Below are 12,271 nucleotides of genomic sequence, written 5' to 3'. Positions count from 1 at the left end.
GTGGTACTCAAGTCGTCCCAGTCGGTTATGACATTGCATCCGGGGAGAACCGGTGGAAGGGGGATTTTCGGTGGTTCCTTCAGATCCTTCTTCCTTTTCTTTGAGGCATTTGCCTTCAGACGTCTAAGAGTCCGTATTGTGCAGACCTTAATTTCGTCCTTGAAGTCCTCGAAGTTGGGGACTTGGTCCAACTCTTCGTGTGGATCTTTGTCGTCACTACGTTCGAGTGGCCATCTCGACAGGGCGTCCGCATTGTCGCAGAAAACTCCTGGCTTATACTCGATGGTTATGTCCCGTCCTTGTAAAGCCAGTGCCCATCTCGTTAGTCGAGGGTTGATGCCAGGTCGGTTTGACTCGCATCGGAGCAGGTTCTGCAGTGCTCGGTGATCCGTTCTTACGGTGAATGGTCCGTGGTCGATGAAGTGTTTAAATTTCTGCACGGCCCATACCACGGCCAAAGCATTCCCATTCGGTAACTCCATAGTTGAGTTCCGGTCCACGTAGGACTCGACTGGCGTAGGCGATTGGGTGATCGTCTTGTGAGATCACCGCGCCAAGTCCGGCTCCGCTTGCGTCACATTCGATGACGGTTTTCTTGGTCGGGTCGAACTTCGCCAGTACAGGTGCTTCGGTTAGCGCCTTCTTAATGTCGTTGAACTCAGCCGTGTGGGCTTCCGTCCAATCGAGCTTGATATTCTTATCCTTCCGGAGGAGCTCGTACATTTTTGAAGTTTTCTGAGCGTATCCTCGGATGAATTTCCGATAGTAGTTGGCCAGTCCGAGGAACGACCTGAGTTGCCGTTCAGTTCTCGGGCAGCTTTGTTCTGCAATACAGGCCACTTTCTCATCGTCGGTCTGGACTCCGTTTTTACTAAGAACATGTCCCAGGAACAGCAGTCTGTCCGTTCCGACCTCGCATTTGGAGGGTTTGACCGTAAATCCAGCATCACGGAGGCATTCGAGGGTTGCTCGGAAAGCCTCAAGGAAGTCTTCGAACGTTTTGCCGAAGAAGATGATATCGTCAATGTAGGCGAACACACCCTTCTTCCGAGCTGATGCCGTGATCTTGTCCATATGCATTTGGAAAGTTGCTGGTCCGTTGCAGACTCCAAACGGCATACGGTTAAATCGCCACATGCCTTCGGGTGTTACGAAGGTCGTGTAGTCCTTGGACTGTTCATCCATGGGGATTTGCCAAAAGCCGGACTGACAGTCTACCTTGCCGTAGTATTCCATTCCGGCACATCGGTCCAGTAGTTCGTCCGGGTTCGGTAGTGGGTAGTTGTTCTTTCGTAACTGCATTCAACTTGATATAGTTGATGCAGAAGCGTGTTCCTACCGTGCCGTCTCCGTTCCGTTTCGCGGCTAAGACGACGGGGAAGCTCCATGCAGCCGATGACGGTTCGATGACTCCTTGGTCGAGCATCACCTGTACGTGTTTCTGGATGAATTCCCGTCCCTTCCAGCTTGTCCTGGTGGGGTTCATCTTAATCGGCTGCGCCCCTTGGACATCAATGGTATGTGTTACCCCTTTGACGTCTCCGTAAGGTTTCTTCGAGGTCGGAAATACGGTCCGGTAATCCCATGCAACGGCCTTCAGTTTGGCTAGTTCCTCGTCGGTTAAGTTTTACCGAAGTTCATGGAGTCGATGATTCTTCGTCGCTCCTCTTGGGATTCCGCGTCTTCCTGCTCGACTTCAGCCGTGTTGACTCGTGCTTCTTCGACTTTTGGTCGTCCGTCATCATTGTAAATGCTTCGGCTCGACCCATCGGGGCACCTTTGCGTAAGGTCACCTCGCGATGAGTGTGGTTTGCCACCATGACGGTGAATCGTTTCCCGTCATGCTTGGTTACGCCGTCCATGAATTCGACTCCGTCTCGTTTGGGGTCGGATTCTCCTAGGTACATCAATTTCTGGTCCTTGGATACCGGTACGTCCAGGACGACTTCTACCATGGTTACGGCTCGAGGGATGAGTTTGACCTTCCGTTGGGCTCGAACTCCTGTTGCCTCGAAAACTTCGAATTGGGGTTTTGGCTTTGCTTCCCGAGTCGGGGGCCAAGTCTTCGCCACTCTGTGTGGGAGTTCCCATTCGACGAATGCATTGTTGATTTCCGGTTCATAGACATCGGCGTATTGCATATGTCCGAGTCGAACACCTTTCTTCAGCACCTTTGTTTGGTGAGTCGTGTTCTGGATGTTTATCCATGCCGTATCGTTTGTCGGTCGGATGTCGATCTTGGCTTCGATTGGCCGGATAGGTCGGACTACCCGTTGTAGGGTGGAGAAGTAAATTGGCCTTCTCGGGTCCATTGGTTTGGCCGTCCGTACCTTTATCGAACATGTTGACCATGCTGGGAGAGAGACTCGCTCGCTGTTAAAGACAACTTGTCGGTCTAACGCTTTTGTCTCTATGTGGGGATCCAGCTTTAGGTGGTGGACTTCTGGGCATTTGTTGTCCAGGTCCAACTCCTCAATCATCGTTATTTTGGCGACTCGTGCCTTCCATGTGTTGAAATGCTCCGACTTCTGTTGGTCGGTTAAGTTAGCCAAGGTCGGTTGTTCGGTTGACAACTGCTGGACGACTAAAGTTGGAGGTCGGAGATCGTCTTCCTCCGGTTTACCTCCTCCGAATTCCCACAAAACCTTAAGTTGGTCAAGTTCTCCTGTTGTTCGGAGTCGACTGGCTTCGGTTGTTCGGTTTGTTCCGGTTGCTCGACTATAAATTCTGTGTGAACTATAGTCCGCAATGCCGTGGTTAGTCGGACATCGTAGGTCGGTTCTTCGTCCTCCGATGACGAATCATCCGAGTCGTTTATGCTCGGTTTATCCGTCTTACAGTGTCGGACTGACAGATCGAATTCTTCGTCGTCTTCTTCCTCGGATTCTTCCGAAGGTCGGTTATCGGAGTCTGTGTCCGCCGAATCACTCGTACTCTGTATATCCGAGTCGTCCGACTGGTAATCTTCGTTTTCGACGGTTGTTCCGTCTTCCTGTCCAACTTGCGGTATATTGCCGACTTCGACCTGTGTGGTCGTTTCGGCTTGGTCGACTTGCTCCGTCGGTTGGGTAGGTCGACTTGCTTCATCCTGATTCTCAAGGTCGGTTGGCTGTGAGCCTATGTCGCTCAGCCATCGGATGCTCGTCTGTTGGGGCTTCCGAAAGCGGTCTACCTTCCGTTCCTGTTGCGGAGGTGACGGTGACGACGGTCTGTCGTCCGACCAAGTTAAGTCGTGATGAGCCTTTATGGCCCGTACCACTCCGTCAATGTTGTCCTTACAGATGGTACACTGATAAGGTTTATCAGTTTCCTCCAGGATTACGTCGTCCTGGGGTTTCGCCGGGCTACTCACGAATTGCACTGTGGTCGGAGTATGCTCCTCAATTGGCGGCAATGGGTCGGGAACATGTCGCGTTATAGCGGTGTCTTCGCCATACCGTTGCCAGAATGCGGTCGTTGACGATTCTCCGTGCAACTGAACTCGCTGCATATAGGCAAAAGTTGAAAGCCTAGTTCCTGGCAGGGCATTTCCAAAGGTCGTGGGACGGGGAAGTCCGTATTCCATGTACTGTCGATGGATCGGAATTCGTTCATCTTCCCATTCCCATGCTTCGTCCTCTATGTCGTTCATGAGGGCGATTACAGGTTCACACGTTTGTTGTGCGTCCCGTATTTGCTCGTAAGTTACCGCTCCGTTCTGTCGCAGAGTGGTCACCATCTCCAACGTCCGTTGGTCGAGAAAGTGTCGAGCTCCCGAGAACCAAGTTCGGTACTTTTGTCGTACTCGTTCTAGGTTCTGGGCATCCGCTTCAGCGGGTGCCTCTGGTATCGGGATAGACTTCAGTACCGTCCTTGCCGTTCGTAGTGTACCGTTGCGTATCCGTTTCTGATAGTGCTCTATCACGTTGTGGAGTGCTAGTTCCTCCAACAGAGTGCGGTTCGTATCCCGGCAATCGCGGCAGATTTTACGTGTGGAGTTCGCCGGGTGATCAAGCCGACTAATCCGAGCTTCGTTTCTACCGTGTCCGATGCCTCTGGTATCGGGATAGACTGCACTACCGTCTTTCCTTCCGGTTGTTCCGGAATTGGAATCGGTGTAAGAATAAAGGTGAACTTCGAATGCAGGTAGTCGCATCCGAGTAGCACTGGGATATCCGCTTCGGTCGGCTGGACATGGAATGTGTGATGGCTAGTAAAGCCCTGCATTGTTACAGGTGCCGTACAGCAGTGTGACACTACAAAGGCGACTTGTCCGCCCACTCCAAGTATTTTGGTGTAATGTCCGAGGGTTGCATCGTTAAACCGTTCCTCTCGCAAAACCGTTGTTCGATGAGCGAAGTCTCCGCTCCGGTATCTAACATCGCCATTGTGGGCGTGGATCCGACTTGGATTTCGTGTGTCCAAGCTCGAACTGTTTTCGGTTTCTTATGCGTTCCCTTCTCAAAGGTTACTTCCCGTATCGTTGGTTTGATGGGAATTAGTGACACCGGTCCGTGGTCGGCTGGCTGTTGAGTTGAACTTTGTGTAAGTTCGACTCCGACTTCACCCGCTTCCTGTACCTCAGGTCGGTTAGCTACTCCGTCCTCCGGTAATTTGGCGGTTCGGAACCGTTGTGCCTGTGCCAGTATCCGTTCCTCTATTGAGGTGTCTGTTGGCCTCACTCTGACCACATATAGTCGAGGTTCAGGAATGTTCGAGAACTGGCTATCGTTCTAGCTGGTCGCTCTTTGGCTGGAAGAGGTCCGCTTCTCCCGGCCGAGAGTAAACGGGTACCTGTGCTCCCAATGGGACTGTTTCCCATTCTTCGACTTCTCCTTCCGATTCTTCGGTGAGGTCGATGGCTGCCATTGTCGCAGCGTATCTATCCGTTGCGCGTCCGGATGATACATTGGGAAGTTTCTGTTGCCCCGGTGCGTGAATCGGCGTCCCGGTCCTCCGCGTCTTGGGCATCGTCTGGCCTGCTCGGTTGAGTTTATCCTCACCGGCAATCCGGTCCAACTTCCGTGGCCGGGCCGTACTACGTCACTTTGTGTGACGGACGGCGCAGTCGCTTTGTTCGCGCTGCTTAGGTCGGGCAATTTCTGCGTTCCGACCTCCGACGTTCCAGCTTCGAATCGAGGGGCTGGGTCGGTCGCCTCGAGTGCTTGTTGCATCCCGGGCCACGCTTCGACGGTGCCGTTGTTGGCGTACACGCCGAACTGAGCGGCTAACTTCCGAGCCGTCTCCGCCTCCTTTGTGGAGGCCGATATCGCCTTTGCGAAGTCCTCCTCGGAGCTGTTTTCGTTCAGTCCGAGTAGTTGAGGATGGTGGCTACCTGTTGGTAGCCTTCCTCAATCGTCGGGAAGTTCGGTTCGTTCCGGAAGTAAGCGGCTGGTTAGTGGGGTTATCCTTGTCCGGTGGTTCGGTCGGATGTTGGAGGTCGAATGAGTCACCGGAGCTCATCGACCTTGGGCGTTTCCCGGGAGTTACCTGAGCCGGCCCATTGTTGGGTGGCGTCGAGTTTAACGACTGGCGGGCGGCAACGGTTTCTGTATGCCGGGGAACCTTGCTGGTTCCCACCGCTATTGTTGCGGTTTCCGCCATTCCCTGGCCGGGCGACCGGTTTCGTTACCGGGCTACCCGAGCCTCCTGCCTGTTGGCGTTGGCGTGGCGGCGGCACGATGTCCTTCCAGAAGGGATTCACCGAGCCTACCGGGCCATTCGTCGAGTATCGGCGGTACCAGTCGTCGTACCACCGAAGGTTCGGATTGTTATCCGAGCCATAGATGCAGCGCGACTCGTCATGGTTATTGAACATGCAGTGCCTGCACCGGAAGGTCTTGTCCTTCGTCCACTGGAAGAAGGCCGCCCATCTTATCGACGTACGCCACTGCCGCGGTTAGGAAGTTCCCACGGCCGCGATTCCCGCCGCCGCGTCCTTTTCCGCGACCATAACCTCCGCCGCCGTATCCTTGTGGAGGATACTGTCCGTATGCGGAGTACCCCTGGTTCGAGTTCTGTCCGTAACCAAAACCTGTGTTGTTTTGGTTACCGCCCGAGCTATAACCTGGGCCGCCGTAGTTGTTAACGGGGGCTCCAATTCCAGGTGCCGGGGAATTCAGGTTCGCTGCTGCCGCGCCTGCCCACGTCTGTTGCTGGACTGGTGCTTGTTGCACCGGTGGCGTCGGAGCCGGACTTAGTTGTCCGTATTGTGCCGTTGGAGTCTGGTATCCCGGCATCATGTGGGGCTGATATCCGGTCTGTTGCGGTATCACCGGAGGTGGAGTCGGGACAGGTGCAGGTGTTGCTGCCCGAACTCTAGCGTAGTCGCTGTCACGCGACTTGCGTACCTCGTACATTTCCTTGCCGTTAACGAAGTCCCGTAAATAGTCGCGGAACTCGATCGGCGTTGACGGCATCCTGATTTCCAGGGCCGCCCGCAGTTGGGGCTCGTGAACGTTCTCCTTAAGGTGGTACAGTATGATTTGGTCTGTGACCGTCGGGACTTGGGACTTCATGAACATCATTGCGTCGTAGTATTGTTCCGGCGTTTCTTCGCCGAAACGGAATATCCGTTTGTTAATCCTGGATATCATGTTCACTTCTTTGTTTTTGTCCGCAAATCTCTGCTCGAATTTGGTCAGCCATAAGTTGACTGGCCATCCGCCGAGTGGTTCTCCGGCGGCTTCGAGGGTATGCCATTCTTTCGCTTGGCCGTCCAGTTCGGCTATCAAGTCGGACATGAAGGTCTGATCGTCTTCATACCATCGTTGGGCTTGACGATACAGGCTTCGGATTTGCTTAAGCCACCCATGAAGTTTGGTGTGGTCCCCGTCGAACGGTGGTAAGGGTTGCCGACGTCCGTGGGCTATTGCTCGTACCAAAGCAACGTGTGCTGGATTTTGTTCCAAGGGATTTAGTGTGCCGCCGGCGCAGCTTGTTGTGCAGCCGGGGCGGGTGGTGGGTTGACGTATGGCATGTGACCTTGTTGGTCTTCGTACGCCTCCTGTTGGTAGGCATCGTCGTCATGGCCTTCGTATCCGTCCTGTTGCGGATGTCGAGCCTGAGCCTGGTCTGTGTGACGAGGCTGTTGGGGCTGTCCTTCATACTGTTGTGGTGGAGGCGCTCGATTTTGTCTCGGCGCCTGCGGGTAGAATCCACTTGGCTGGTCGTAGACTCTTCCGTACCGGTCGGGCTGTGTTCCTGAGCCGGCATCCGACTTTGTGTAGGTCGGTTTGGGGGCCTCCGACCTTGTTGGTCGGAGCTATCTTCTCCGTTTCGTCCGTCCTGATGCTGGTCAGTCGTGTTGAATGACCGAGCTCGTCCGCGTTCTGAGTCGGAATGCGGGTTCTGGCGGATGAAGTTTGGATTGGAGTTCGTCCGTGGTGGGCGATATGCCTCCATGCCAGGTCTTGGTGGCTGAATTGGGAGACGTTCGGCGTTCGTCGTCCGGTCTCCTCTGGCATTAGGTACCGGCGCGTACATTGTTGTCCGCGTCGCGTACGAGGTGCTGGTATATGCACCTGTCGACGTCGTTGTTGCCACGTTCGTCGTTGGCACTCGTGGTGCCGCAGTCGACGTATTGTGTTCCGGTTCCGGAGCACTCGGTACTGCTGGTGGTTGTGGGATTGTTCCCACACTCGGGTCGGTTGTTACGACTCCGACGAAGTAGGAGGTGTTGTTCTCCTTCTTCACCATTTCCTGGGTCGGGTTAATTCCCCACAGGATGTCACTGATTGTTCGTGACGGCTGTTGATCCTGTGCCATGGACGTCCGGTATGAGGGAGGTTCAACCCGACTATGTTCTTGGTATGGGGGAAGTTCGACCTGGCTTTGTTCCAGGTGTTTCTTTTCTTCCCTCAGACATCTTGTTTCGATGTCCATTTCGTCCATTTGCCGCATCATATCTGTGAGATTACGGGCAGCCTGTTCGCCGAAGTCGTACAGTTCGACTTCACGGGCCTCCAGGTAAAGGATGCGACTGTGTTGCGCCTCGTTTACCTTTTGGGCCTCGTTCAAGTTGTACTCGAGTTGAGCTCGGAGTTTCTGTTCCTCCTTAAGGACTTGGTTCAGTCCATGGACCTGGTCAGCCAGCTGGGCGTTTGCTTCCACCAGGTCGACATCGGCTGTCCTTTGGTTAGGAAAGCCCATGTCCCGAGCGTTCTCGTCGATGAACCGTCGTCCCATTCTGGTGAAGACGAGTTCAATTTCCGACTCGAGCTCTTCTACTCTGTGCGTTAGGCGGTCGATCTCGTCATCGGCCTTCTTCAGTTCCACCACATATCTATCGACTTCGTTTCGATAGACCTCGGCTTCTTCGTTGGCCGTGTTGAGTTGCTGGTGGAACGCTCCAGCTGCCTGCTCCGACTCGACCAGTGCGGTCTGCACATCGGCCAGGTCTTTTTGGGCTTCTTCGAGCGCTTTGTTCGCTTCGGCGAGTTCTCGGTTCAGCTCGTGAACCGCATCCATGGATCGATCCAACATGCCCTTGAGTGTAGTAGCTTCGTCGATGTCATGCCGACACGGTTGGTCGGTACGCTTCAGTATGGCATTGAGCCGATCGATCTCCCGTTGTTGGATGGCGATGCCTTTGTTGGCGTCGGCCATTTCGCGTTCCCATTTGCTTCGTTCGAGCCGATGGGTATCTTCCGAGTTTCGGAGCGATTTTCCCGCCGAGTCGATAATTCTGTCTGCCAAAGCGATCTGAGTGATCAATCTACGGCATCTCGAGCGGAGTAGGTCGACGTCTACGATCCTTTCGGGCGGTGTTGCCGCTATCCACCTCTCGGCCGTATATTCGAGTGTACTGGCCTGGTAGGTGAGGTCGTCCTGGTTGGACTTCACCGGTGTTGTGAAGAATCCGTCCGCACTGTTCGGTCTTGACACCTTTGTTGTGTCAAAGACTTCGTCGTTCGGTGTCGGGGTTCTTTCACTACCAAGTTCGCCAGGTTCGAACATTAACGGTGATGGTCGGATCTTCAGGTCGACTGGTCGACTTTGTGTCGCCTTGGTCGGCTTCTCCGTTTGTTGAGCTTCGGTTACTCGAGTCGACTCGCTTCCGGTTGGCGAAGGTCGGCTCAACGGTGAAATAACCCTTTCATTGGGTGCTGGTATGCTGGTCGGCGATCCAGCTGGGCGAGGGCCGCTTCGTGGCGGTACCTCGGAATCTTCCGTTCTGGTTGGTATTTTATTCGGCTGGACGGCCGTATCCGACTTTGTGTCGGTTGGTTGCCGTTCCAGGGAAGTCGGTTGCTTGTTGCCGACTTCCTTTCTCCGACTTTCGAGGTCGGTGAAATCCTTCCGACCTGTGTGGTCGGTTGGACATTGCCGCCTTCTGTTGTCGGCTTATCCCTTCCGGTCGAAGTCGGTTGTTCGGCCCCTTGAGTTTGTGGCAGGTCGGCCTGCTGTTGACCGACTTCTTTTGCCGGCGGCTTGTCGACCATTTGTTGGTCGGCCGCTGTAGGTTGTTGTTCACCGACTTGCTTAGTCGGAGATTTTCGCTCGGCCTGTGTGGTCGGCGATTTCCTTCCGACTTGGTTAGTCGGAACGTCCATGTTGGGCGAAGTCGGCTTCGGCACCTCTTCCGTCCTGTTGGGTGAATGCCGTCCGAGCTCGGTTGTCTTTGTGACTACCGAGCCCTGAGCTCTGTGTGAGCTCGACTCCAAGTCGGTATGAGACAATGTGGTCTCAGCTTGCGGCTGTTCCGCTTCCCCCTTGGTCGGGTGGGACGGGGCTGCTGTGTCAGCTGGGGCTTCCAGGAATGTTTTATCCCGGGCGTCCTCGAAACTGTCATCCGAAGTCGGATTCGAGTCGGCAAGGAGGATCCGCTCGTTGCGCTTCTCCCTTGCTTCGGCCGACTTAGTCGAGTCGGTTGAGGACGGCTGACTTTTATCTTGACCGGCGTACCGGAGTGAGTACTTCCCGGTCATGTTCGCGCGCCGAGAATAGTCCGTGTTGAACTTTCTCGCGTACTGATCTTCTCGGGGATTCGACATTGTTGTCACGTCAGGTCGGCTCTGGTGGAGCCTTAAAGGTTTAATCCGTTAGGAAGAGAAAGTCGAACAATCTTCTGTGTGAAGATGTTCGGCAAAATCAGAAAATGTCTTTTTTGTTCGGGAACTTCCAAGGGTCAGGATCGTCCGGTGAGATGTTGTTGTTGTTGTTGATGTGTCTGTTGGTGACTCAGTACACAGGGTATTAGTATACAGTACTATGGTACAGTACAGTACGTAATAGTAGTACAGTGTAGTACGTCCTATATTACTGTGCTGACCAATGTGACGTAACAGGTTAAGTGGTCTTGCACTTCTGCCTACGTCACAGAATGCGAGCCGCGTGCAAAATTTATAAAAACGATGAATCACGCCTATGTTAAGCTATGGGAACTTTCCCTGCACGCTGATTGGCTGCCTCTTAAGTACTGATAAGCGGTCGTTATGACGTCACAAGGAAGTTCGAGAATTTTCGCGCTATTTCCCGCGAAAAACAAATTATTTTAGGTCGGCTAGAAAGTTTATCTAGTCGGATTTTGAAATTTTTAACCGTTAGAAATTAGTTTTGTTAATTAAGAAGATTTTCTGGTGGTCGAAACACCGTTAGAAATCAAAAATAAGAGAATTTCCGACCTGTTGCCGGTTAGCCTTTGTCTGACTGTCTAGACAGGTTCGTTGACCTAGCAGGTCGGTTCTCGACCAAAAGCAAAATTCCGAGTCGGTTTCTCCGTCGAAAATTACTTTTTAACCGTTAAAAAGTTCAGATATACGGCTAGAAATAGTTTTCTACCGCTAGAAAGTGAAATGCCGACCTAGTTTCGGCTAAAATCGACCTATAACCGTGACTTTACCAGTGTCGGTGTCGGTTCCGGTCGATTTCCTCCGTCCGAGGTCGGAAATCCGTCGTTTCCGAGCTGAAATCCGCGAGTAAGGTTGCGGGTCGCTGTTCAAAGCGAAGGTCCCCGTATGATTGGAGTAATCCTATCGCGCTGCAGACTCTCGTTCGAGTCTGATCCGTCAGTTGGGAGAAGAAAGGTCCGTGCTGTTGGGAAATGAGATTCCGCTCTTCAATGTGGAAGAGACCAAGGAACTGTGCTCACCAGCTGGGCAAGAATCACTTCAGTGATCCTCGTTTTCCTCAGCTGTAAGACGATGCAATCAATCCGATCAAAGTCAAGGGCAGAGATTGCTTCAGCAATCTATCTGACAGTGACTTTCAGGTTCCTCACAATTTCTCCGTGAATTGAGCCTTCACCGTCTCCTCAAAGGGTCCGTTGAAAGAAAACCAAACGATTCTGCTTACCATGTAACAGGCAAGCGCGAGGAGATCACGAGTGTGCTTTATTGACAAATAAAGGAACAATGCTGCGTAATAGCAGGAAAGCAAAACAAAGCACTGATGGCCAAACAAGCAAGTGAATGCTAGAAGAGCTCTTGAGCGTTCGTCAAGGCGTGAAAGAAGCAACTGGCGGCAAGCACGTGCTGTGTGCCATCAGCTGTGTGATGATGCGCAGACTGGACTCAATCCAACGCGAGCGTACGCTGAGTCATACAGCGAGAGAGGGACGAGAGAGCAAGTATGCTCAGTGTGTGCGCCGCATATATCCGCTTCAGCGGGTATGAGTGCAGTGCAGCAGCACACGTACGTACAGCGAGAGAGGCGGTATGGCAAGCATGAGTGCAGTACGTCCATGGTGGGCCGTATGCACCAGGCGCAGTCATGTGCCTCTGACACTATTTTGTGTAACAAAAACTTTATGAAGTTCTAAAGCTAAATGATTTGTTTAAATTGAGCGCAACATCCGGTTGCCGAGGATATGGCAAACTAAACTGGTTATTACCCGATCTTCTTGACACTTTGTTGTAAAAGGCACGTGGCTATAAGTCGAAAGTCAACCAATTTCACGTTCATAGCACTTTTCCATAATTTTAGAATAAATTCTAAAATTCTTGAAATTCATTATAAAATCTTTTACAGCAGAGTTTGAAGAAGATCGGGCAGTAACCAGGCTTTTGGAACACGACAATGCATTTAACGTTTTGTTCAGTTTAGTTTGCCATTTCTCGGCAACCGGATGTTGTGGAGGCAAACGGTTTTTCGAACAATGTATACGACTCATCTAGCTTTATAATAACATAAACTATTACCAAAAAGGTGATTCGGAGTGCGCAAAAACCAAAAGTTTTAGTGTACGTAAACCATTTTTGACAACATGCACCGGGTCATTTTCCTTAATCATTATCGCTTAAAGCACAACCCAGTGATTCTGCGTTCATAATAAAAAGTGTGCGCATATGCC

This window comes from Paramacrobiotus metropolitanus, unplaced genomic scaffold (assembly GCF_019649055.1).
Source record: "Paramacrobiotus metropolitanus isolate TYO unplaced genomic scaffold, Prichtersi_v1.0 Parri_scaffold0000099, whole genome shotgun sequence".
In the NCBI taxonomy this organism is placed as follows: Eukaryota; Metazoa; Tardigrada; class Eutardigrada; order Parachela; family Macrobiotidae; genus Paramacrobiotus; species Paramacrobiotus metropolitanus.
The sequence above is the reverse complement of the archived record's forward strand: the minus strand, read 5'-3'. Positions refer to the sequence as shown.